This window comes from Astatotilapia calliptera, chromosome 3 (assembly GCF_964374335.1).
Source record: "Astatotilapia calliptera chromosome 3, fAstCal68.1, whole genome shotgun sequence".
Taxonomy (NCBI): domain Eukaryota; kingdom Metazoa; phylum Chordata; class Actinopteri; order Cichliformes; family Cichlidae; genus Astatotilapia; species Astatotilapia calliptera.
Genome location: NC_137424.1, coordinates 11652465 through 11675998, shown reverse-complemented (window position 1 = coordinate 11675998; position 23534 = coordinate 11652465). Strand labels below are relative to the sequence as shown.

General features: G+C 40.4%; 1 protein-coding gene and 1 long non-coding RNA gene across 2 annotated transcripts in view; both read right to left on the bottom strand.

Moving 5' to 3' along the window:
* LOC145425177 (uncharacterized) overlaps positions 1-2905 on the bottom strand; it is a 37531-nt gene extending 34626 nt beyond the window's left edge. Inside the window, exon 1 of the long non-coding RNA XR_013905831.1 lies at positions 2886-2905. This is a non-coding gene — a long non-coding RNA (uncharacterized LOC145425177). The remainder of the gene's footprint in view (positions 1-2885) is intronic.
* LOC113011575 (NACHT, LRR and PYD domains-containing protein 12-like) overlaps positions 1-23534 on the bottom strand; it is a 374200-nt gene that overhangs the window by 174001 nt on the left and 176665 nt on the right. The window lies entirely within an intron of this gene.

The window sequence follows — 23534 nt, the reverse complement described above, 5'->3', positions numbered from 1 at the left end:
CCCCCCGTGTGGTTCTGGGATCTTTGCTCACCGTTCTCATGGTCATTTTGACCCCACGGGATGAGATCTTGCGTGGAGCAACAGATCGTGGGAGATTATCAGTGGTCTTGTATGTCTTCCATTTTCTGATGATTGCTCCCACAGTTGATTTTTTCACACCAAGCTGCTTGCCTATTGTAGATTCACTCTTCCCAGTCTGGTGCAGGTCTACAAAACTTTTCCTGGTGTCCTTCGAGAGCTCTTTGGTCTTGGCCATGGCGGAGTTTGGAGTCTGACTGATTGAGGCTGTGGACAGGTGTCTTTTATACAGATGATGAGTTCAAACAGGTGCCATTCATACAGGTAACGAGTGGGGGACAGAAAAGCGTCTTACAGAAGATGTTACAGGTCTGTGAGAGCCAGAGATTTTCCATGTTTGAGGTGACCAAATACTTATTTTCCACCCTAATTTACGAATAAATTCTTTACAAATCCTACCATGTGAATTCATGGATTTTTTTTTCACATTCTGTCTCTCACAGTTGAAGTGTACCTCTGGTGCAAATTACTGACCTCTGTCATCATTTTAAGTGGGGGAACTTGCACAATCGGTGGCTGACTAAATACTTTTTTGCCCCACTGTACCTGTGACTCCCGTGTGTGGCTGTGTGAGTGCAGAGCAGGACAAGAGTGACTGAAGAGGTGTGAGTGTGGACTCCCTTCCCTCTTTTCCCTGGAGCCCTGGACCCCCTCCCCAACTCACTGTACATATATAGAGCACTGTGGTTCACCTCTTTGGTAAATAAACTGTCATCTTTTTGTTTGTCAGAACTCAGTCTGTGCTTGAGTTCCTCTGTTAGCCATGACATTTTGTTGGTTCTCTCTCTTCAGGTCCCTGTAAGTGTTTGATCTAAAACATTAAATTTATTCTGCTTTGATTGTTTTGTGTGCTGAGCGACATTGTTGCATGATCCACTTTTTCTTATCACTCAAATATCCTGATACTTTCAGAAAGTTGGAGAGCTCTCCTGGCTTGCTTAGTCTTTGCTCTGTACTGCAGTACTTGCACTGGTTTCACTGGACAAGTCTGCATGTGAATCTACAACTGATCTGACATTGTGGCACAAACACAGTAAACAAACACTACGAGCACCTTGTTTCATGTGCAGTGGCTTTCTTCTCATTCTGTTACTGAACACTGTATGAAAAGCCTCTCACTGCCAGCATCCTTCCAGCCCCACGACAACAAGACCAACTCACATCTTCACAACACCAAGAATTTTTCCCCTTTTCTTTGGAGAAACTGAGAAGCCAATAGGATTGTAGCTCAAACTTGCCCACAGTCCTGCTTCATCACTGCTCACTCCTACCTGTGTTGGTGCTCAGTGGACAGTCATTAGGGTTGCCAACTCCCTGAAAAATAAATAAGGGACACCTCGTGGCCAGGGCCGGGCAACCTAGTTGTCTTCACCCTTCCCAGTGTGGTAGCTCTTTTTTGTGTGTGTGAAATTATTTTTTAACCATTTGACTTGAATTTGATTTAAGCAGATGCATATTCTTTGTGATATGACCATATAGGAAACAAATGATCATTTAGCCATTTATTTTTAGCTCAAAATGACAACATTAACACAGTAAAACAGGTCTCTTTCTTAAACAGAAGCCTGTCATGCTTAACTTTTGAGAATATAAGTAAATCTTTCTTTAAAAGAACTCTGTCCTGCTTAACTTAAATTAATAGAAAACAATAGAAAGAAAAATATTCTTGTAACTGTGCACATTTAGTGCATTTAGTACAATTGGCTTCAGTTGAGGTATTATTTCAGCTTTTCTAAAGCCAATCAGCTGCTCCTGTTTGTAAACCCGCTTGTTCCCATGATTACGCATCATAACTCATCATCATTATTCATCTATGTATTACTTTTATGTATTAGTCATCTATTTGTTGTAATCATCTATCCTTGCAGTTGTTTATTACACAAAATAAATTATATTATCACACTTCTGGCCACATAGCGCTGATATTCACTGCACATGCCCATTTTAACCTTAACCAGAGGGTTTAAAAAACAACCCAGTGTTTACATACCATATCTGCTTCTGCCGTGGCCTGGTGGACAAGAAATTGGTTAAGGGTTCCTCGAGCTTTCACGCCCCTTCTTCATGTGCCCACCATTAGAAGCATGCCTATGGAAAAAGTGCGCTGGCACACAGTGCAGTGCGCTTTATAGGTGTTATGGTGACCTTTTCCAGCCAGGTGTTTCCCTTTTCCCATTCCTCCCTGTGCTTTTGCAGCCTTTTTTCTTTCTCTGAGCGAACAAACATTGCTGCTCTAATGCTGGGCTCACACTGTGCGATTTTTGGCCCATTTTGAGACGATTTTTGAGTCGTGCGACCGATTTGGTGATCGGCCTAATTTTGGCCTTCATCGTGCATCGTGTAGTATACGTGGGGTAACGAGAAGCGATTAACACCTGAGCAGCTCCCGATCATCAATCGCTCGTGAGCCGCTCACACGGCTCACGCGCAAACACGTAAACGTCGGTGAAAAAGACGGAGCAGCACGGCTGTGCAGCGTGTGATCTGGACACAAGCGATGGAGGCACAACTTGTAGAACTTTGGAAAGCTCATCCGAGCCTTTTCGATGTGGCATCACAAAATTATCACGACCACAACAACCGTGAAAATAGTTGAATTTACACTGCTGCTCATTCACAGCTGCCTGATCAATGTTTTTCATTAGCAAGTTAGCAAAGTTGATGGTGGTGGTGTGTCTGTGTGAGTGAAAGACAGAGAGAGCGACAGATTTTCTGTTATAACCTTCATGTTATGGACGCACAGTGTGAGCACTCAGGTCGCATCAGAGCATCGGGCGGTATAGTGTGAGACCTGCATCGTGACCTACCAACTTCTAACCCCTGCGAGTCAATCGTGCAATTTGAGCAGGAGCTGAATAACGTGACTGAAAAAATCGCACAGTGTCTGCCCAGCTTTAGGTGTACTGTCGTCCGAGACTTGCAGTGTCGGCGTTTGTTTCCCTGTTGGCCATGCTTCTTGTTGTGGTCATCTGTTGTCTTCCGGTATTTTCTCCGCAAGCGACCTTTCCTCGACCAATGAGATGAGCGGTAATCTGAATTGTCATACTCGAATTGTCATAAGTGTGCTGTCAGCTCATTGGTCACAAAGCAGGAGAGGGGCTGGGAATTATGTTTTCCAACAAAGCGTTAATTCCATTAACATTTATAGACTACTTTTGATTCTCACTGTATTACGGGACAAAGTGCGTCCCTTATTAGCTCAATACGGGACGTGTGCTTTTGTTTCTAAATACGGGACGATTCCGTTTTTTAAGGGACGGTTGGCAACCCTAACAGTCATAGCCTGCTGCTAGCATGAATGCTAAACGTACTGCTGTGGATGATCAGCAGAAAAACATGTGGTCAGTTTGACTGTTTGTTGTATTTAAAGTGTTTTTCTCAGTTCGTCTGTATTCAAAGTGCATTCGGGGCTTTAGCTGACAGCTCTTTGTGCTAACAAACTAAACTCTCTTAGTTTAAGCCAGCAGACTTTACCAAACACAAAGCCTGCTGCTGCCTCCATGGGTTAGCTTGTGTGACTGGTGTTTACAGCAATGAAATGTAAATCACACTAATGTGTCCTCCAAGGTGTTTGGTGGGAGCACTGAGTGAAACATAAGAGCTCTGGTTAAGCCTCATCAGCTGCATGGCTGTCCACCCTAGTCCAGGCTTTAACTCAAATCTCTGACTGGCTTTCTAACAGCTACCTTGTTAGAACAAGACAGAGACCATGATCATAGCTCCTCCTGATCTATATTCTAAAATCAGTCAAGTTGTTGCCCCTTTCTGTTCTTCTGCTAAGCCAAATATTCGAAATCTTGGAATAATATTTGACTCTTCTTTGGGCCTTGACTCACATGTAAAGTCTCTGTCTCGTTCCTGTTTCTTTCATTTAAGGAATATTTCTAAACTGCGACATATGGTCTCCTTAGCTGAACTGGAAAAAATTGTCCATGGATTTGTGTCATCGCGTTTAGATTATTGTAATTCCCTGTTTACCAGCTTGGATAAATCATCTCTTTCTCGCCTCCAAGCTGTACAAAACGCAGCAGCCAGACTACTAACTCGCTCTACCCAGCGAGCTCACATCACTCCTATTTTATGTTCTTTACATTGGCTCCCAATAGATTTTAGAATTCGTTTTAAATGATTGTTTTAACGTACAGAGCACTAAATGGCCCCAGATTATTTATCCAAGCTTCTCACTAAATACACTGATGCTCGCTGTCTCCGCTCACAGACTCAGAGTTTGTTGGTTGCTCCCAGAACACGTCTGAAGACGAAAGGGGGCGGAGCCTTTCAGTCTGTGGCACCAAGGCTGTGGAACAGTCTACCTCTACAACTACGTTTGGTTGACTCTGTGGAATCCTTTAAAAAACAGTTAAAAACTTTACTGTTTAAACAAGCTTTCTGTTGACCAATGCTGTTTACATTTTTATATTTTTCATTTACATTTAAACTCTATATTGTGTATATTGTGCATTTTGCTATTTATCGTACTGTTTATTTTAATCTCTGTGTGCAGCACTTTGAGACTACCTGTCTATGAAAAGCGCTTAATAAATAAACTTTACTTACTTACTTACTAAAATAACAAACAGGGCTGTGAGAGCAACTGAAGTGATAAAAATACTGTTTGAAGATAAAAAACACTTTGATGTTCTCTCGTCACCTAACAAAGTCCAAACCCTGTGAACTATTTTAGCTTTAATAACTGTGGATTCAGGTATCCTGAACCCATCTTTGGACATTTGTAATGAAATATTTTAAAACTCCATCAGAGACTCCTGATGTGGCTGTTTGGAGAAGGAAAAGAGGGACAAAGTGGAGCGTCGAGCTGAGGCTTCATTCACTGCAAACCTACAGTTATGTTTCCTTATTTCTGCTGTTTGCATGTTCACAGCTGAAATAAAGCTGCCTCTTTGACTTCATCCTGTTGTGTTTGGGTCCAATCCTGCCTGCCACACAGCGCTACAGGACAAAGTCTAATATTTTTTACCTTTTTAATGAATCTTTGGTCATATTTATCCAGGAAAACACAAACATGTAAAGGAGTCATCACAGGTCTCTGACCTCGTTGGTCCAGGTTCAGCACTGAAGTCTGGAGGGTAATGTTTGGACCAGTCACTCCTCACAGACAGACAGCTGGATCCTGCAGACTGTGACCTCTGACCTCTGCAGACACAAACATGTTTTATTCAATGATCAATTCTCTGATAAAGTGATTGAAGCAGCTGTGATCACACAGACTGCAGATAATGCAGCTGTTTCCTGTCAGTAACAGTCCTCTTAGATTAGAGTTCAGCTTTTTACAGGAAAACAAATGTCCCTGAATGCAACAGTGAGACACAGTCTGCCTGTGTGGCTGTGATAGCTGCCGTTAGGAGCGCTCATGTGTTTGCAGTTAGACGAGGAGATGTTACCATCATGGACACGTTAACAAATCCTGCAGCATCACGTGGCACAAACACTTTGTGTTCCTGTCATCTGCAAGCAACAGGAAGTTCATTAATAAAGGCGGGATGGAGACGCGACTGTGATGGTTCTCCTTCATCCAGCTGTTACACACATCTGGGCTCACACGACGAGCCTTTGTCTAATACAGCAGCTGCTCTCTGAACACTTTTCTGAAGAGGAGCTGCACAAACCTTTGTTTGCTTTCTAGAGCAGTGTATCAAAGTCAAACTACCCACTGCTAGCAGCTGTTTCTATCATAGTTTAGGATCCAGATGTGTGAGCTCTAAATTTACACCTCTGATTAAAATACATAGTTAAAAACAGCCAATTGAGTCCAAATGTGTCTTAAACCAGATAAACTGACAGTTACAGCTGAGCCTGTGTGTCCTTGGAGACACTGCTCTGCTACAGAGATGCATTTTAGAAACCAGGAAACATCAAAATCATTTAAATCAGAGAGTTCATGTTACTAACAGCTCACCTCTCTGCAGCAGAGACTTTAAAATCAATGATAAAATCTTACGCCTAAATTAACTTTACTGTTAACGAGTTTTCATGTTTCTGTAATCCACCAGTGTGCTCATGCTTTTTTAAGTGAAAACATATTTTTAATGATCAAATATAATTATTTTTGTTATTTGTGGATTTTAAATGTCCTTGACAGAGACAGATGATGATCATTATGCTGCACTGTGGTCTCAGGTTTGGTCGAGCTAGCACAAAGAATGGCTATGTTGAACTTCCTCCTGGGATCTACACTAAGAAGTGAGTCCAACATTAGCAGGGTCTCTTTCCTTTATCTGGATTCACTTTAGCATTCACAGTCACGTGAAGCTTGTTATTAACTCGATAAGTCAACCCAGGGTTTCAGCTGAGCGCTCACATGAAACACATGGTGTTGGCAGCATCTGATCAATCATATTCATGGAGACGTGTATCAGCAACAGAGCAGCTGAGTTTGCAGAAGGAAGTCAAACTAAACCACAGGAACAATATGAGGAGATTACACACATAATAAAATACAAGCAGTAACACAGCTGCTGCAGACAAATCAGTCGTGTGATTGTGTGTGAGAGGAGAAGGACTGTAAAGGAGTTTGGTGTTAAAAGCTCTGTATGAATGTGGGAGACTTTGAAGGGCTTTAAAAAGGCCAATATAAAATAAAAGGCAGCAAAATTGCTGTGTGAAAGTCACCAGACTTATCAGACCTCTGTGATTAAGACCTGTAAGAACACCTATTTGTACTTGTTGGCATTATATCAAACACACACGTATATTAAGCCTTTGTTTGAACTCTGGTTGAATTTGTTACTTTCAGACTGTGAAACATCACAGAGGCTGCAGCTGCAGATCTTTTATTCACCTGGAAATTTACTTTAAATGTTAGATGGAAAATGTATTGCTCAGTTTAACCAAAGTAAGATCAAGAATCCATAAACCTTCATAAAGACAAACATCTCCCAGAACATTGAGCTGCTGAAGTGTCACTGAAGGGAAAAACTATTTGTCCTCCTCCATCCAGCAACACCTGAAACACCTGAGTGGAAGCTCCTCCCTACACTGTGTTTGAAGCAAAGCACAAAGGAGACACCTGCTGGAGCAGCTGGAGTCCTACAGACACTCAGCCTCTTCACTACACAAACACCTCCTACAACATCCACTCTTTCCACTCTGACTGCTGTGTTTGTGGAAACACTCCAACACACACCGCTTCACATACCAACATAGAAATGTGTGAAAAAGAGCTGAGCTGATATTAAACATGAGGATTTATTCAAAAATACAGAGTCAGGAACAACATCTAGACACACATTACCTCTCAGCAGCAGAAGAACATCCTTTAAAGTCTATAAAAGCATCCTTCGACACGTTGCTCTTTAAGGAAACACAGCTGGGTTCAGGTCCAGGAGATTCTGGCCTCTTATTGATCCTAAAAGAAAAACAATAAATGTAACAGCTTCATGAGACAGGAAGGAAAAACTGGAAATATTAAATTAAAGACATGATGAACAATCTCATAAAAATAATGTACTTACTCTTTGTCACATAACAGTCTTTTCTTAAAGTTTACACGAATATCCTTTGACTCGTTGCTCTTTAAGGAAACACAGCTGGGTTCAGGTCCAGGCTCTGGATTAGTTTCAGGGTTATGTCCAGCTGAGCCTGGTACGCCCCACAGCTCTGGGCTTTAAAACAACACACACAGAGGTATGAGTGTGAATAATGATGGAGCAGTGATGTGAGTGCTGAGCTGTGACATGGAGAAGAGTCATGGACAGTTAGAGATGGTCATCTCACCTCTGAGCTTTGGTCTGGCTCTCATGTTCCCCACACAGAGTGCTTTTAGAGGGAGGGACTCCCTCCTCTCTGTCCTCACACTGATCCATGCTGCTGAAAACATCCAGATGAACAGAATCAACTCTTTGGGGATTTACTGGATGATTGAGCATCAAGACACTTTTTAATATTTTACTAATTTCTGAAGCTTTTTACCAACTTTGTTCAAATTGGTCTGCTGTCATTTTATTGTTGACAAAAAGAGATTTTGAGTTTGAGTGTTGACGTTTCCATGTGGGACTGTTGCTGCAACACCAGGATGTTACTACAGAATACACTTTATATTGTGAGCACTTGGATGTTAGTCCAGTGGTCCTAAACTGACACACCTGCACCTGGATTCATTCTGACCAGATTTTAGCCCAACAGTGTTTCATACTTAATACATCAGACACAAACTCTGCAGCTGTCATTGTGTGCAGTGTGTGTGCAGTGTGTGTGCAGCGGGACACTGTGTCCTATGTGTCCTCTGGAGTTCCCTGTATTAAGCACGTAAACCTGTGACACAAAAATCACCAAACTCGGACGACCACAGACTGTTTTCCTTCCTAGTGATGAAGGAAAACTCTGGGCTGGCATGCAAAGGGGCATTTATTCCCTTCAAGGACCTGAAGCTTCATAAAGAACCCCTCCAATAGCCAAACCCACCTGTTCTCTGATTGGATTGTTAAATTTGTGATTGACATGACATTGGCCAATCAGATGAAAGGAAGAAAAATAGGGATGTACTTGTAACTTGAAACTTGAGTGCAGAGTTTCACACGCATTGCTTGGCTAAGTCCACACACAAATTCTTTTTCCACCTACAAATCCTGATTTACAAGTACAAAATATTTATGACAATTTGAGCCCATACAGCCACAGACTGATGGAGGCAGGAGAAGCTGCCTACAGACATCAGTCAGTGGATCCACAGTAACATCGAGTTCAGCTGCTGATCATCAACTGTTTCTGTCTCGTTCCCAGACTCTGATCTCACATAAAACGAAGCAGATTTATGCTGAAACTAAGCTGCACACAGCTGATGTTAGCCAGGAAAACAGTACAGACTGCTAACGTTACCTTAACTTCGAGATGATCAACTGCGCCACAACATTCCACACTGGCTGCAGCCACTGTGGAATGTGGAGCGCCACAGTAACCGGAAACACGTGACCTCCACAGTAACCGGAAACACGTAACTTCAGTTAAATCGACTTTGACAGCGAAAACTAAATTGCGTTTTTGTTACTATTGATGCTGCTGAGAAATAAAAATGGTTTTAAGTGGGGTTTTTTAACACTCTGGGTTTGTTCATAAAAATTCCCCTAAATTGTTCGTGGCCAAAAGTGACACTTGCTGTTTCGCTGATTTATTTATTTTTTTTTACAGTACATCGTGTTGTGCGTTCTGATTGCTGTAGACCATTGTCAATCAATCTAATCCAGTGTCTCCTGTACAGGAGCGGTCCCTAATAGGCCCACGGACCGGTCCGTGAGTCTTTTGGTACCGTTCCGCGAGAGTTGATCCTCCGGTGTGAAATGTATGGTTGTAGTTGTGTGTCTTATTTTGAAAGAACTATTTACGCGTTACCATAGCGACCAGAGAGCATTAAAAAGCAGAGAGGAGGATGTCACTGTCATTGTTGTTGGCGCACAGCTCAAGTCACGTTTATTATTATATTTACAAAATACCACAGTTTATTTTTTTTATTCTTTTGTTGTATTTATCCGCGACACCTTAAAGGTCGTTCCCTGAAAATATTGTCTGACATTAAAGTGGTCTGTGGTGCAAAAAGGTTGGGGACTCCTGCTGTACAGTACAGAATGCGTTTAGCTTGTCGAATTTACATAAATCTTCGATCGCTAGCAGTGTAACTCTGAAGTGCTGCACTGTATGTTTGTACGTTTTCTCCCAAACAAACACAACAATGCCGACGAAACGTTTTGCACCCTCAAATGCACCTTTAGGTTTCATTCCATGATACTGGACTTATGTTTCTACGAAGGTTTGAACTCTAAGAGTGTTTAACATGATAGTGATTTATTGATTCTAACCCTAAATCTATCCAGTAATGTCTGCACATATTTTCAGTACTGATTTTAAAGTGTTTTAATCCTTCTGTCACTCAGGGAACCCAATAAGGATTCAAATACTTCAAAAGTCAACCAATGACATTGATGTGTAAGACTATTTAATAATTATTTATTTTTTATATTTCATTTATTCATTCATTCTTTGCACTGTGATTTAACCCATCTTTGTGTAAAGCAGGGGTGTCAAACTCCAGGCCTTGAGAGCCAGCGTCCTGAAGCTTTTAAATGTATCTCTGCTGCAACACACCTGAATAAAATTATTAGGTCATTAGCATGACTCTACCCTACTCAAGTAAATTTAAATAAATGTAAGTACATACCACCAGGTAGCTCCACTCGTACCCAGTGTAACGGGAAGTGAGAGGGTTAGGTTTTGGCACTTTGAATGTTCAGTTGTGTGATGCAGCGATTAACGTTTGAGTAAAATATTGGGCTCCCTCGTGTCTTCCCTACATTCCTCCACAATGTACGTTTTTGCAAAAATGTACTTCTAGAAGTACTTTTATTGCACGATGTTCATTCACTCATGAGCTGCTGCAACATGAATCAAATGGCTGAACTGCCACCTTGGCGTGCAGTCAAGTTCTACAGTCTGCTAATGATCTAATAATAAGTATTAATATTCCTCACTCACCTTACTAAATGTTTGTGAACACAGCCAGAAACATTTGCATCACAAACACAGACTAGTATTTATTAGCAGAAGCTTTTGGGTGGTTGCTCTCAAACCTGTGTACAAGTTTAAGCATTAATGGTCCCTTCACTGATTTCCAGGTATCCAATGTCAGGGCTAACAGATGGATTCAGACGCAGGCAGCGTTCTGGCAAGCAAAGGGTTGACAATTTATTAACACAGAAGGGAAACCACAGTGATGTGTATATACAGTGCATGGGGCAGGGCTTCAGGGCTCCAGGGGAAGGAATCCACACTCGCTCTCCACTCGGCCCAAACTCCGCCACTCCTCTTCTTACACACACTTGCTTCTCCACAGCCACTCTCGCTCCAATTTCCACTTATGTTGACACACACAGGGATCACAGGTCAGGGTCCGCCACCAGTTCCGGGGAGATCTAAACACAAAGAGTCCAATTAGATCGATACGCCACACAACACTGAGAGAGTTTGTCTTAGGAGAGCTGAGAGCACGAACATGGGAGGTTCAACATTTCAGTGCCGAATACTCCGTGCCGCAGCATTAAATAGGCAAGGGGGACGCCGCCTGATCAGCAACAGGTGTAGAAATCACCGCAGATACGTGGGCCAAGGGTGAGAGCCCACAATGAGCTCCACCCAGGGAAGCAGGAGAGAAAACAAAACAAACCTGTGGCCAACATGAGCGAGCCGGAGAGGCACAGGGACCATGACAGCCAATACCAAGTGCACAAGTTCACCCCAGATGGTTCCTCTTCTCTGTAACTTGGAGGATGTGGAGTAGGCTGTATTTTAATCAAAGACATATCAATCAATCAATCAATCAATCAATCAATAACCATGTCTAAAAACAACACAGGTTGACCAAAGTGCTGTACACAGTAAAAGAAAAAGTAAAAAGTAGAAACAAATACACACAATGAACAAAACAAAAAATAATCCCAAATTTCGTTTTTTTTTCTGTAGCTGTCAAACACTTTTATGCAAGAATGACAGCGAGGTGAAAAACCTTCACCCGCAAGAAAACTCCAGCTGTGACTCATAGTACGAACACACACCTCACAGTAACACACTTTAATTGTTTAATGTGAACTTTTTGCCAAGCTAGCTAATCCTGACCAACACACCAGACACAGAAGATAAAGGAACGATGTTTTACTGTTAGAGACAGAAAGGTTAAAACATTTTGGCAGAGGGCTAAAAGGGGCTAAAATGACCCAAAAAGAAATTCCATTTGACCAAAAACACTTAATTTTTAAAAAATTAAGTATATAGTTATGAATAATGAACAAATAATTAACAAACTGGGGTTTATAAATCGTGTAACACATCCTTATGGTAAGTAATTTTACCTTAATGCGTTACATGTGTTAGAAGTCAATGTATCTTTAACAATATACTCCTTATTTTATATCTCCTGATCCTTCACAGAGCTGCATGAACCTGTTGTTGATGTCAGAGAGTCAAACTCTGCTGAAGAGTGGGTTGTTTCCTGTTCAGCCACTGGTCGACCTGCTCCCACTGTAACACTCTCACAACAAGACCTCAGCTTCTCACAGTACAACACTGTCAGTGTGTCCAACACCAACGCTACATTCACTGTCACCACTACAGCTGTGCTCTCAGGTTCACGTAAACACAGCACACAGGTGGGATGTGCAGCACGAGTGCTCTCTGCTCCTCACAGAGAGGTGATGGAGACGATTCCTGAGGTCCAGCAGACGTCAGATTATCAGTGATGGTGAGAAACTGAGATGCAATAACAATGCATTGTGCTAGTATGCATTTTCTCTTTGATCAATAATTGATGTATTCATTTTGATCAGTGTCACATTTTTCCTGCTTTTTCAAGTTTCCTCCTGGATCATTGTATTAGCTGCAGCATTGGTGATGATGGTCTTTGTCAGTGTTGCTGCTCTGCAGTAGGCTACTCTTTAAAGAAAAAGACGAGATAACTTTCATTTTTCATTTCTTGTCATTTTTTTCTACACCAAAATCTATCCAATAATATCTGCATAACATTTTCTACTTGTGATTTAGTTATTAATTCTTTGCTTCATGATTCAATCGGTCTTTGTCTAGTATTAAATTTTATGTTTCCCATTTAATCCCACTGGCTTTAAAGTGTTTCACCAGATTTTTACGAAGTATTTCCAGTCTTTTGTTGTCTCTGTCCCAAATGTTCTGAAATGTGTTGCATGTATTAAAAGAAGTTGGACCAAAAAATGTACTATGTACTTATAAACTTACATTTATGAAAGCTGAACAAACATTGATGTACTTGACTTTTGTAACAGTGAAAAGGCGATCTGTTTTTATTGATAAATATATATGTTTGCATTACTGTTTTTAGATTGCCATGTTAGAACGTAGCAAACAACATTGTTTGTTCCTCTATGGTTTCTTTATTTTTACAAATCTAAATGTTTTTGGTCAAAAGATTAATAATTTCATATTGAGGTCAGATGGTCAGCAGTTTTAATGTTTTTGCAGAGATTTTATTTTTTGCAAAATAGCACAAGTAAACATTAAAAGTAGTTCCTAAATCAAGGCATTTATTATTAAGGCGGCCATTATTATGGCCCTGTGTGGAAAAAGTGATTGCCCCCTAAACCTAATAACTGGTTGGGCCACCCTGAGTAGAAACATCTGCAATAAAGCGTTTGGGATAACTGGCAATGAGTCCTTTACGAGGTGCTGGAAGAATTTCTGCCCACTCATCTTTGCAAAATTGTTGTAATTCAGCCACACTGGAGGGTTTTTGAGTATGAACCACCTTTCCAAGGTCACAGCACCTCAATCAGATTCACGTATGAACTTTGGCTAAGCCATTCCAAAGTCTTTATTTTGTTTTACTTAAGCTGCTTAGAGGTGGACTTGTTGGTGTGCTTTGGATCAAGTGCACTTCAGCTTGTGGTCGTGAACAGATGGCCAGACATTCTCCTTCAGGATCCCAGAAACTGGATTCTGTTCATCTTGACGTTGCATCTCCAGACTGAGAGATCTCAATTACTTTGTTTCTTATTTGCTTCTGAATTTCCTTGGATTGCGCCATGATGTGTAGTATTTGAGGATCTTTTGGTCTACTCTACTTTGTCAGACAGGTCCTGTTTAAGTGATTGATTCAGCACAGGTTTGGCAGTAATCGGGCCTGGCTATGACTATGGAAAAATTGTATATTTTCTATTGATAAATGCAAATATTTTATGTCTGTTATGTGCATTGCCGTGTGGAGAATATAAGGAAAACAATTGTGTGGTTTACATTGTTTCTTCCTCTTAGATTTCTTGATTTTTTTTTAAAATTGCAATAACTTTATGTTAATTTCAGTGCACTTTCACATTTCTTTAAATTCAAACTACAGTCCTGTGAATAACTAGAAACACTTCTAGCAGCACAAATGTGAGGTAATTGTTTTCTGCTTGACTTTATCAGTCTCTCATATTGTTGTGGAGGAATGTTGGCCCACTCTTCATTACAACGTTGCTTCAGTTCTTTGAGCTTTGTGGGCATTTATTTAAGCACAGCTCTCTGAATGTCCCAGGTTGAGGTCTGGACTTTGCTTTTCAGCTATTCTGCTGTAGATTTGCTGCTGTGTTTGGGATCATTGTTCGACTGCAAGACCTAAACTTTACCTATTAAACAGTTAACTCTGTATTTTACACTTTATGTGAATATTGTTGCAGATTTCAATTATTAATGTTTTTATAACTTTGTTCTTTCTTATATTTAATATTATACAATATTTATACTTCATGTCTCTGTCTTCTTTTGAACACTCCAGCACAGCATCACTATAACTTTGTCCTCACTGACAATAAAGCTGTTTTATATATTTCATTGCAAATGTTTCAAGCAATTTGTAGCTGTATCTTAAGATATTTTGTTAATAATATAGTATTTTATATTGTTTTTTTCCCCATATTTGAGAAATATTTAACATGTAAAAGTCTGTTTATGTACAATTTGGTGATATTAGCCCTGATTATTGGAGGAACTTGTACATGAAGCAGATTTCTGAGACTTCAGATTTGAAGGTTGTTGTCATATAATCTAAATGATGGCAGATTAACGTTCCCTACCTCTGTCCTACAACCACAGGACTCCTTTGCATTTGACTGATAGAAATTTCAAGCTCAGTGTTAATGAAGATTTCAAAGGCCTTAGTGCAGGGGTAGGGAACGTCTAAAACCTGCAGGGACACCGGCCCTCGAGGCCTGGAGTTCCCTACCGCTGCCTTAGTGTGAAAGGAATGAAGCTGTAGCGCCTCCCAGTGGTTGAAAAGAGGTACACAAGAGGTTTTTGCAACCTGCTGTTTAATGAAGGTAATCAGCTGGGACAAAGGTACATTATGAGAATAATATCTCTGACAAACCTCTACCTCAATTAAAACATTCATTTTGATTTACATGAATGCATTTCATCTTCTCTGCAAAGGCTACACAACCTTCTTTGCCATTTGAGTGTGTCCAGTTCAGCTGAAACCAGCTCATTACTGATGGCATGAAAACGATCTGTGAGGTAACATTTTTACTGTCATTCATTCCTGTTGAAAACTTGTCACGTGTTTGCTTAGGTTCTTCTCAATAATCCTCCCGTATCCTGTGTAAAAACTACCCGAGCTTAAAGTATACAGACTGCCGGGAGGGGCGAGACGGGAATTTTCATTGCATATATATATATATTAAAATACAGATAGCAGCAGCCACGAAAACATAGGCAAGAGAGAGCATAGCAGTGTCGTAGATGTAGCCAAATAAGACAGATAAATTAAGATGGAAAATCCCCAAAACAAAACCCAATCTTTAGTGTGGGAGCATTTCCATGTCATTCCCAAAGGTGTAATTATTTTCAGCGACTGCAAACTGAACACAAACTTTTCATAACTGAGTTTGTTTCTTCAGTTGTATTTTGGTAATGCTGTTGTACAGCAGGGAAGCAAACACAAGTGCTAACGCTAACAACATCCAATCAGGATTTATTGGTTAGATCAAAGCTAACATCTGCATTACATGTGAGCACTACACATGTTATTTAACATATATAACGTATAAGATTTTTACATCTTTCTCTTTCCCTCGAGAAGAACTGCTAAAACTGTAGAAATAACATTACAGAAAAGCAGGACATGCTCAAGCAAAACATTATAGAAAGTCTGTCACGGTTCTGGGTCAGTTTGACCCAGTATTTTGAGTTGTCATGTTTTTGCAGGTTTAGTTTAGTTCCATGTGTCATTTTCTGTCTCTCTCTCTATGTCGAGTCTGCGTCTTAGTGTGATGGTTTCTTGTTCCTGTTTTATTGTGAAGGTCTGCGTCTCATGTGAGTGTGTTCAGTTTTACCTCTGTCTCGTCTTGGTGATTATTCCCAGCTGTGTCCACCACCTGTGTGTAATTCCCCTGTGTTTCTCTGTGTATTTAAGTCGTGTCCTCTGTCATTGTAGTTGCTGGTCCGTCTGTGTATCCACCATGTCTCACCCATGTGTTCTCCCTGCTGTCCAGCTCCTCTGCTCGTTCTTGTCCAGGTTTGTGCTCTGTAGTTTAGTTGTTTCCAGTCTAGTTTAGTTCGTGCTCCATTTGCTGTTTGTCCATATTTATTTTTGTGTTCAATAAACCACCTTCACTTCTCCACTACTGCCTGCGATTGGATCCTCATTTATTATTTTCACACGGCTCTCCTCACCCGCCGTGACAGTACGGACCAGCCAGATATGGATCCAGCGGCAGTCACCCCACCTAGGGAGCTTCAGGAGGCCGTTATCGACTCTGCTTCTAAATTGATTTACCAGCTGTTAGAGCATGAGGGAGAAGCGTCTCTTTACACTGTGGAAGCCAACCTACAACACCTTATTTCCAGTTACCCCTGGTTATTGGACTCACTGCGTCCGCTCGTACAGGATTTTGTTCTTCACGAGCTTCACCTACACCCCCCCGCCGCTACCGCTCGCCTGCTCATGCAGTGATATCATCAGTGACAAGTCAGGTGATAGAGGCTAATGCAAAATGGTGTTTCAGTGAGGCACAATTTATTATGACAATACATTTTTTTTTTTAAAATACTCAGTATGAATTAAACAGGTTAAAGGTCAATGCTCTGTTGTAATATAAAGACAAAATGATTGACAGCAGCCCAGCAATATCAGTAAAACGCAAATTAGCCACATGGTGCAATGTAAGGAGCTCTGTGATTGGTTAGGAAAGGACAGACTGGCCACCTCGATTTTTCTTCACTGCACATTGATCCATAGCTTTGCTCTGTAAAGGCTAACAAAGTGCTTTTGCTTTACAAATACATTCAGCGTCGGTATTCACTCTTTTAAAATGCCACTGAACACTGGAGTGAAATGGAGCCCTGATCCTCAGAGTTTTATTGTTGCTAACATTTCTTATAGATAGCACAGATAGTGCCCCACTGCAGTAATCACTCATGTCTAGATATTCCTGTTAAAAGGGAGTTTTTCCTCCCCACTGTAACATGGCAAACATAGCAAACGGATAATCCAGCTGAAGCTTCAGACAGCCGTCAGACAGTGAAACACTGCCATCTGCTGGACTCGAATAACAAAGACGCTGCTTTGACGGGTGAGGGAGTTTCAACAAGTCTGCAACGACTCAAGCATCAAACTACAGAACTATTATAGCGGACATGGTGCTCTAATGACTGCTTCATTAACGCAGGTCAGAAAGGATCATAGAAACTCAATAAATTATGAAATACAAAACTTACTGGTTCACTGCACACACAAAACGTCTCTTATTAGCACAACACTGCTCAGGGCTCAGAGTATGTTCCTTATAACCTATTAAACCTTAGCATGTTATTTTGAAGTGTTACAGGTGAAACAGCCAACCAGTGAAGTTACCTGTAATTTCAACACTGAGCTACAAAAATGCTTTTTTTTTTTTTTTTTAATTTTAAATTTCTTTTTACAGTTTTGCAATTTTACACAAGTTTTATCATCAGTGTCACAATGACTGCTGCTAAAATTGAGTATGAGCTTTTTGTTGGTCTGATTAAAAGGTTAAATGTAAAAGCATAATTTAAACATGTGATGTGAGGTCATTAATTACAGTGCAGGTGTCCTGCTTTAGGATCATATATTAATACTTCCAAAACAGTAAAGTTGTAGAGAATCTATGTTCATTATCGTTGCTAATCATGGAAAGACAAAGACGTCAGACTCTGCTGAAAAATTTTACACCCTCCTACTCTCTGCACACAGCGGTCTGAGGGACCTTCCAGGATCGGGGATTTTATTTATTTTGTTCTTTTTTTGGTCTTACTGGTTAGTAGGTGGTGATTTTGTACCTGGTGATCTCACATTTGGAACATAAATTGCTTTGGAGCAGATTAGGTTCAAAGGATAACTTGGCTCTTGAAGTTAGCCGGATAAGACAGCGTTCTGCTTCACAGTTGAGGCCTCAGAGAGTTGTTGCTAACCAAAGTCTATGTTGTACGGCCATGCAGCATCTTATGACATTTTGTAACCTGGGGCCCGTTCTTCGTACGTCGCTCACTACATCCAAGATCAAATGACACATCCAAGATCAAATCATCGCGCTAACCGTGAGCTCGCTAATCCGGTTCCCCGAACACACCTGCTGTTGACGATTACTACAGCTGGACGCAGGAATGTGACATCACTGGGTGTCGTAAAAGGGGCTACGCATCGATAGTAGAAACATTGATCGGCAACCCGCTGATTGGTCGGCGAAAATGTCGAAGGGGCGTGCTCGGTATTTTCCGGCAGCAGAGCAAGAACTCTTGATTGAGGGATTTCAGGAGTTTCAGAGTTTAATCAGAACGCAAGGGAACACTGCAAAGGCTGCAAAAGCAAGGAGAGAGGGCTGGCAGAAAGTTGCTGACAAATTAAACTCGTAAGTTATTTAATAATAACAATAATAATGGAGTGGATTGATATAGCGCTTTTCAAGGCACCCAAAGCGCTTTACAATGCCACTATTCAATCACTCTCACATTCACACACTGGTGGAGGCAGCTACAGTTGTAGCCACAGCTGCCCTGGGGCAGACTGACAGAAGCCAGGCTGCCATATCGCGCCATCGGCCCCTCTGGCCAACACCAGTAGGCGGTAGGGTAAATTTATTGTATTACACTATATTATCCAATATTATATTACATTATATTATGTTATATTATATCCCCTTACACATTAGAGCCACAACAGGACCCACTAGAACATGGGAACAAGTAAAAGTGAAATATAAGAATATTCTACAGAATGGTAATATTTATCACTTATATTGCTTTTCGTCTCTAGGAAAGAGACCCTGAAATAATCTGTTTGTTTATAACAGCAACCAAGAAAAGGGCAGAGCAAAAAAAAGACAGGTGGTGGTCCTGCACCCCCTCGTCAACAAGTTGGTTAAGTAAATAATACCCTCACGGGAATATCGATATCTCTCTATGAGCACACTGTCGCGCTGAGCTAAAGGATCCTGTCTATCCCGCAATATACGCTGAATTCTGAAAACTCTCCTTATCAATCTTGCACCTTCCGCAATGGGTTGGTCGCGTATACGGACAGGACATGGCTGCGACAGGCTTCCCAAATCCACCTTCGCTTTTATAGCCGTGGTCTCTCATCTTGATTACACAAAGTAATTTGCAATTACTACTCTGAAATATGAATTACATCTGTAATAATCACATACATGTAATAGAATGTTAATAGTACATTTCCCTTTTTTAGGAAATGACCTGTATGTATCTGTGTGACATCAATAAAAGGATCAAGTGCTGCATTATCTTTAGTTACATTGATGTTATTTATTTATGGTGAAACAGTGGTGGAATATCGCTGTTGCTTTCGTATAAATGAAGCGGACATACCTGCGTGGCCGCGATCTAATCCTGTTTACATAAAGTAAGCCTGCTCCCGAGCAGGTTTACGCTTACGGCTCTGTTGCTATGACAGCAAGTCCCGGATGAGCTTCGGGGAACCGACTGATCCAGGATCACGCGAAATCGTCAACAATCTAATCCAGCTAACCTACTTAGCGAGGTACGAAGAACGGGCCCCAGAGCAGTGAAATGATTGCTGTTTTAGTGCACATACACAGTGTGGGGATCAGTATCAGGACAATAAAGTTATGGTGCAAAAAGCTGCATCTGGTCAGAAGGAAAAGCACGCACACTTGGAAGACTTGACCATTTGCACAAAATGAATGGCTGACACTGGACAGATGAGAGAATGTGGATTGTCACACCCTCGTGTATTAAAGAGGGCTTTCAGTTCATTGAAAACACAAAACCAAACACACAAAAGACACAATGAGACAGCTGATCAGTTTGCTTCACTAAATCATCGACACAAGCCGTGTTGTAGAGGGTACTGCAGCCGTGGCAGGTTATCATCTTAATGTGGCCCTGACACTCCATCGTACGCCACAAAGCTGTGAATAAATGAAAAGCAAAGAGGCATCATCACTAACATAATGAAGTACTTAAACTACCACCTCACTGATTAGTTATTGCAGTGTGAGCTCAGTTCAATTAATCAGGTCACAGTAGTTTAGCACTTCTACAGCAATCATGCAACCAGCATGACTGAGGAGGACACTGGGTGGACGGGCTTTGCAGGTCAGACTTTGAAACTATCTTTTATTGTCATTACGCCAAAAGCAGTGAAATTATATGCTGTCCCATTCAGTGCAAATAAAGAATCTGTGTTTACTGACAGGACAAAGCACTGAACATGATTTCATCTGTTAACCTGGACAAATTCCAAAACAATTCCTTATTATTTCTTTTTCTTAAGTAAAACCAGTAAAAGCTTCCACTGAGATCCTGATATTTTAGACCAGTTGAATTTAGATGATCTTTTTTAGTTCATTCAGTTTGCTGGTTCTAACGACGACGGTCTTCATCAGTTTTAATGTCACTGTGACTCATATCTCTGCATGGCTGTTTTGTTCTGAGTGCACTGTGACAATGAAGTTAAGATCCGGTGATCAGCACAGCAGCCTGGGAGTGACTGCTTGGTTAACGACAAGGTTTACAAGACCTGATCAAATGTCACACTGGAAATATTTTGCAAGTGAAACAGCAAAAGCAAATGAAAAAATGTAAATGTGTTAACTGGACCACCTACATTGTTTCGAGAGCAGGGGTGAACTAAAGAGTGCGACCCATCACTTCAGTTTCAGCATATAATTTCTATTTAACACTCAAAAAAATCTGTTGTACAAGTATTAAAAATATATTCACAAATGAAATTGACATGCCTGAGATGAAAACATTACTCATACAAGTTGTCAGGTAAAGTCTATAGCACTGTTACATCTAAATATGGACACTGAGCTGGGACGATGTCACAGATCTGAGCCTCTGCACCTTCACTATACGTTTGTGTATGTCAGGCCTGTCCTGTATCTCTCCACCACCTGATCCAACACACCACCAAATCCTGATCAGCTGATCATCTCTGCTCCTCTAATCACCTGAATATCCAAGTATCCGAAAGTGTCCATCGATCTGACAATACAATTGTAAAATCGATCATTGACCTGTGCCCTAATGTGTTCTGTGCACTTGTGAACACACTTCCTTATGGAGTACGTTTATTAAGGACACTCTTTCATTAGCACACAGGTTCAATAACACAACAAATAACCTCCAATAAACCTTTTAATAAACTGTCATTGGAGGCTGATGTGTTCTCTCTTGGCTTGTTTTCTTGTTGTGTGCCACACAGAAAATAAATGCATGGTGTCTTAACTCACTGATACGGGGATATCAATGAGCACAGAGTCCAGCCAACGATGGCACAAAGTCAAACCTCCTTCAAGGAAACTGGAGAGTCCAACACTGGCATTGAGGCTACCCCAACAATATCAATATGGTGTAACTTCCTGCTCTAACTCAGGCTCCTTCCCCACAAGAAAGATGATATTTTATGTACTCGAAGTCAGACCTGGAATCTGCGGGTCAGACTTCCTGGGCCCCCGACCCCTGACCTCTGAGATTTTCATGTCTTGTATTTTATAATATTTATCTTTTGTTCTCCTGCCAAAATTGTAAACACTGTCATCATGCCATATTGCACTGTTGTTCGATCAGCTTCATTAAATATACTTTTATATATACTTTTATCCTTTGTTTTGTTATACATCCATTTAAATCCTCATATGAAATTATTACAACCAACTGGTAGTAAATCAAAAATAAAAAGATTGTTCAACATTTTAACTGCAAATGGTCAAAACACTCACTTTATTTGCCAAAAATTATACTTAAAAAGGGGAAAAAAGAAGTGTTAATAGTTTATTTGAAAGGTCAAAATATACCAACACATCTTTTTATTTTAAATCTATTTGTTTGTGCATTAATTTTTTTTCTAAAGCCAGATGTGGAAAAACAGGCTGCATCTACATGCAGGTTCTTGTGGTCAGTGGTCATCATATTTGCATTATCTTTCTGAGTCACAAGCAGGGAAGTGTTAAAGTTTCCTAGAAGTGGTGGGCCAGTGATGTAGGTGTGGATGCAAAGGATTATTTGAGGTGGTGCTGATCAGAAGTATAAAAATCAAAGTGTCCAGATCCAAACACACTTTGTTCCTCTGTGACAGAAGTGAACTAGAACTCACAGCAGCATCTGAACTGCAGAAGAGATCTCTGCTCATCTCCGTCTGCATTCCTCTTTTGCTAAGAACTTATTATGTATCATTTAAAATGATTTTCCTTTTAAAGCTGGGCAGCAGGCTCACGTTGAACATCTCCATAAACTGTCATAATTCTGCTGCTACACTAAACACTGCATTCGGTGAGCATACTAAACTTACGTAAGCTGTATATTTGCACGGTGAGAGACCTGTTTTTGCTGATTTGTGTTCAAATACAACAAGATCTTATTTAAACTGACTGTCAGATGTTGCCTATCCAGTTATGTAATGAACCCACTATATACATTAACCACAGACCCTTCACGACATCTTCATCACCTGCTGTTCCAGACAACCAACTTATACCTGAACCACTGCAGGTTAATCATCATCATTAGTAAAGGAAAAAAAAGGTGAGTGTCTTAATTTGGAAAAGCTTGAAATAAAAAATCCTATAAATTACACAAACAGATACGAATTGGAGGAAAATCCATAGTGTCTTGAGTTCTGTTTGATTTTTATTTTGCAGTGTGTCATTGTTACTACAGAGCACACTGAAACATGTGACAGGAAAGAATAACTGAGTGTAGAAAGGCATTTATATTAAATCGGATTTAAACTTTGTTCTTAATGAACCGGATCTATTATGACCTGGACTTTTATCTATAAAATGGGCTTGTGAAACCCAGAGAAAAACTCTCTCAATATATCTGTAGATATAAATATATATTTATCCAAATCACATCAAGTAAAAAAGGCAAAATGACAAAATTAAAAAAAATAATAACAAAAAGTATAAATTAAAACACAAAATTTTAAGGCAAAAACAAATATCTTGATGTCTTAATACGATGAATATAAAATATAAAGTAATACAACAAGGTTAAATATCTAAACATTTAAACTACTTCAGCTTTTCAAAGCTTCTTTTTCCAGTTGAAAATGACATCATCACGCCTGAATCTGCTTCCAGGAGCCGTCCAGATCAGGCTTGTTCAGGATATTTAGAAATCGTCCTAACAGTTGAAAAATAAAAAATAAACAGAGAACAAAGTCATATATATGATTATAAATAAATAAAAAAGAAAACTATAAATAAAACGACTTCTTTCATTTAAAGAAAAAGGTCTATCAGTCCTCTTGTCGTGTGTGTTTGCAGCTCACAAAGACGACTTGCTGAGCTTCAGGATCCAAAAGGATGTATCTGCCAAATTCTTAATGTGGAAAAATGTCCATGTGTTTTCTTCTCCAGGAGACGATGAAGACACTGTTTGTCTGCATGATGCTCGTGCTGCTCTTTGCTTCCGGATTTTCCAAAGTGAACGATTTTCAACCA